At 42.0% G+C, this 4,222-nt stretch overlaps 1 protein-coding gene and 1 long non-coding RNA gene across 2 annotated transcripts in view; one reads left to right on the top strand and one right to left on the bottom strand.

The window, feature by feature from the left end:
* Positions 1–4,222, top strand: part of SPATA13 (spermatogenesis associated 13) — a 171,102-nt gene that overhangs the window by 23,995 nt on the left and 142,885 nt on the right. The gene's annotated exons all lie outside the window — the stretch shown is intronic.
* Positions 306–4,222, bottom strand: part of LOC109302731 — a 45,317-nt gene continuing 41,400 nt past the window's right edge. Inside the window, exon 3 of the long non-coding RNA XR_002098908.1 lies at positions 306–459. This is a non-coding gene — a long non-coding RNA (uncharacterized LOC109302731). The remainder of the gene's footprint in view (positions 460–4,222) is intronic.

Here is a 4,222-nt window from a genome sequence, read left to right as displayed (position 1 = left end):
CCTTCACATATGAAAAAAAACACATTTTTTTCCCAGCTAAAAAGAAACTAAAAGCTCTATTCATAGGCTAGGGCTGGATTATTCAGTGTAAGGTTAAAGCGAAAACAGATATAACTTTATTGGTATGAGTGAAAAAAAAAAAAAAATACACAGGGCTGTGAAATAGGAGCTTCCTTCCCAGGAACAGCTAACAGACAGCAAACATATGGAACAAAGGCTAATTCGATTGTTGGAACAAGACGAGCATTAAGAGAGGGTTAACACCTATGGAATGAAGAGTTTCGAACAGCTCAGGTAGATTATGGGCCATGAAGTCAATTGACTTCCTCAGCACTTTCCTTTAGGCATTCTGCTGCCACTGCCAAGTAGTTGGTTTTAATCTTTGGATGAACCAGGAATCAAAGGCAGGTGCAAGTGCACCTGTGCATGGTCCTCTTCCCCTGCCTCCCCCCGGTCCTCCTGTGGAACCATGATATAATGAGTCTGTGGAGTAGCAAATTCAAACTGTTCTCCACTAGTTACAAAGTGATTCTCTTTCTTTAATCAAATTACCCTGAACTCTGAACAGCTGAATCAGCAGACAAAGTCTTAAACTATTGCACAAACACAAACTTTCAGATTTACAAGGCAGTATATTTAAAGCTTAACCAAGACCACTCAAATCCCAATAGTATAAAACAAGTAGCCTGAATTGCACAACTTGAGCTATTAAAAAATTATCTAGTCTTCTGGGTCCAAGTTAGATTAAACAAAATAGCTGACACAAGCTGATGGTTTAATTTAAATCAAGCAAAAAAATTACACTTTTTTTATCTGCTGATTCAGATATTTATTTGTAGATGTAAGAGGTTTATTGCATTAGATGATACAGCTGTACCTTCCTATAACAGTTATTGAAAGAGTCCAGCATAAAATGGGAGGAGAATATTCCAGTATTTCTTCTACAAAATCCCACTATTGAAAACCATAATTATTACAGATATGGAGTTGTTATGCACTAATCTAATAATTTTATGAATCATTTTAGGAGCTGCTTTGTAATAATCTAAGGATGCTGAGATGAAGTAATATTACACATATGGTTTGTGACTTGAACAGTAATATTAGTGCACAGTGGCTTGTAAAATTTTCCTGAATGAATGTACTGACCTAGGCTGATAGGTTGCTATTGAAAAAAGCCAAAAGGTAAACACTGGCTGCCCAGTTAAAAACATTCCATCATGTACTTGAAAGGCAATGGGTAAAACAATTAGCTTTGAGGACCATGTCTCCTCCAAAGATACAAGCCTTGTTTTGCAAGGCTGGGAGGCCAAAGATCAAAAGAACACTAAACAGTTCAAAAGCCCATCTCTGGAAAGAAGGTTGCCGATGAATTGTCAGATGCTCTCCCCGGGGACAGGTTGAGATTGGATATGTGAAAGTATAGCCTCTTCCCCAGGCCAGGGAACCATAAGCCTCAAGGAGAAGCAAATATCCATGCATGTTTTCTTGTTGCTTTAAGATCTGTTTTCTTTATAATGCTTTTGATCTAAATAAATACTAGTTTGCTTTAAGAGATTATTAGTCTGTAGAGAATACCAGAGGGAACAGAACTGCAGGTGTGAAGGTTAAGGCAGGCTTGTTGAGGTAATTGCAGGGGACTAGAGTCCAGAAGCTGTCTAGAAGCAGAAGGATTGCACAATTCTACCTCACAACAAGGCCTCCCTGGTGTTTATTCTTTGTGTAGTTATAGAGAGCAATCATGTCCTCCCTTTTCAGCCTTCATTTTGCTAAACTAACCAAGTCAAGCTCTTCTAGTCTCCTTTCTTAAGATAGGCTCTTTTAAGCTTTTTTCCCTCCTCTATCAGTTCCAGTTAATAAGTCCCCAGCTTGGAGCAGAAATTATTAGTTTTTAGGGATATGATCTTACATGTTTCACTCTTACAGCCCACTGCATTTCTACTGCTTCAGTCTTCAAAGGATATTCAGTTCTTCATTTAGGATACTGTAATTCTTTTCCATATTGATGAAGCCTCCTAACTTTTTTCCATCTACGTTTGTATTAGTAAGTGCCTGCCTTTTGTGGACAAGGTAATAATGAAAATGTTAAAAAAGGATTTCTAACCTCCCTTTTACTGAGTAGTTCTCCTTTCAGCACAACTTGCTGTCTCTCTTTTGGCTAGTTCCTTACACCTCTTATAATTTGTGCACTGATCCCCATTTTCCAGGCATCCAGGGGCATCCCCAGTTTAATAGATTTCTTAGCTTTCCTTGCTAATGGACTCGTGGTTGTGTATGTCAGTTCTTTCAACACTAACAGTTCTAAGATGTAGGCTTTAGGTATTATCATTGTTTTTAGTTTGCTGCCACTGATTTTAAGTCTATGATCCTTCACAAGTCGTTCCATTGATATCAGTATGACTGCCGGAGTAGAAAAGAACATGAACCAGGCTCTGGATTTGTACCAATAAAATGCAAAAGTTGCATCAATATTGTGTTATAACATGACCCACCAATGCTTCAAATATTTCCCTTTGGAAATATAGCTGTGCTAGTAGAATATTACTAACAAACCCTATTGTGTAACAGTTGCTTGTCCTACAGTGACATAAGGGAGGTTAGATTTGCACCTTATACACTAACCAAAGTGTGTGTGTGTGTGTGTGTGTGTGTGTGTGTGTGTGTGTGTGTGTGTGTGTGTGTGTGTGTGTGTGTGTGTAATATAGTTGTACACATACACATATACACTTTATTTACTTGAATCCAAAAGGAGGTTTTTCTCCATCTAACAGTGGCTTGCAGCTCTCACTTTGGCCAACAGCTGGAGCTGCAGTTGCTGCCCACCCCTTCCCCCCTATCACCTCCATTAGCCTTCCGCCTCTGCCCCCTCCGCCCCTTACCACTATCTCTGTCATCTCCGCTGCCTGCCACCTCCTCCCTATCCCCCCCCACACTACTTACCCTTTGGCTCTGGCCCTGGGACACAGAGCACATTGTTGCGCTGGATTACACCCAGCTACGCAGCAGTGATCGCAGTGGCAGTATCTCCAGCCTTGGCTCCACGGAGGTTAAATCACTGGACTGAATAACATGGATTATAACATCTGAGCTACGTACAGGCAGTCAAAAACCCCAAAGCTGAATTGATTCAGTCTTTGCAAATTAGTCTAGGCTGCAAAGATTGAACCAATAAGCAAAATGAGCAGACATTCACTTTTGATTCAGGAAATCCATCCACATGCCTGCAGTTGCTCAAGTCAGAAGCCAGGAGGTGCTACAGCACAGCTCTCTGGCACATAGCCAGCATGGGCAGTGTGTTCACTTCCTCTTCCTGCTTCCAGGTGCCTCTGGGATTTGTAATCCACAGCCACAGCTAGCACTATGTAAGCAGGTCAGGACAGCTCCGTACTCAGGGGAAAGGAGTTTAACACCCCTCCCTGGCTCCAGACCCCAGCAGGGTTTTGGCAGGGGTGGGGGAGCAGCGAGCCAGCCAGTGAGGCCAGCGAGCCAGCCCTCACTGCTTCAGCAATGGAACAGAGGGACAGGGCTAGCCCTACTCTCTGGAGCAGACAGCTCAGCCCAGCCCAAGACTGGAAAGCATGCTGGGATGCTGGGGGACTCTGATTTAACTTGACCCAGGAAGGGGTCTGGGACAGAAGTTTCATAAACTGGTTTGAACCAAATCTGTTAAGTCTGACACTACATTCAACTAGGTTTATCTTAAACCAGTTTCAGCCATTTTGAAACTGGTTTATGTGCACTGAACTGGTCTATGTGTAACTTCTGTCCCTAACCCTGCGGTTCATTCACTTGCCACTCTACCAATGCCATATACACCATCACCTGCTCACAGTAACCCTCTGTTGTCTGCACTGGACAGATGGAACAAGCCTTATGTGAAAGAATGAATGAACACTGATATGATATCTACAGAAAGACACGCAGGCCTGTGGCAGAACACTTTAACCACCGTGGACACTACATTACTGACCTGAGAATGGCAGTTTCTTAGGCAGCAAACCTTTAAAAACCTATTTGAATGGGAAATTCAAGAACAAGAAATCATCTACAGGCTGGACTGTTAAGCATGATTTAAACACGGATTATGGATTTTTATCCCGTTACCTGGATTAGTTTCTGTGATGCCTTTGTTCCTATGGGTTTATTGCTTGTTTGTTTTCCTCTCCTAGCACATCCTCCTCCCCCTCCTCCCTGTTCCTCCTTTCTGCCTTTTTATCTATTA

This window comes from Gavialis gangeticus, unplaced genomic scaffold (genome assembly GCF_001723915.1).
Source record: "Gavialis gangeticus isolate Ggan-Ray unplaced genomic scaffold, GavGan_comp1, whole genome shotgun sequence".
NCBI classification, from domain to species: Eukaryota; Metazoa; Chordata; order Crocodylia; family Gavialidae; genus Gavialis; species Gavialis gangeticus.
The sequence above is the reverse complement of the archived record's forward strand: the minus strand, read 5'-3'. Positions and strand labels throughout refer to the sequence as shown.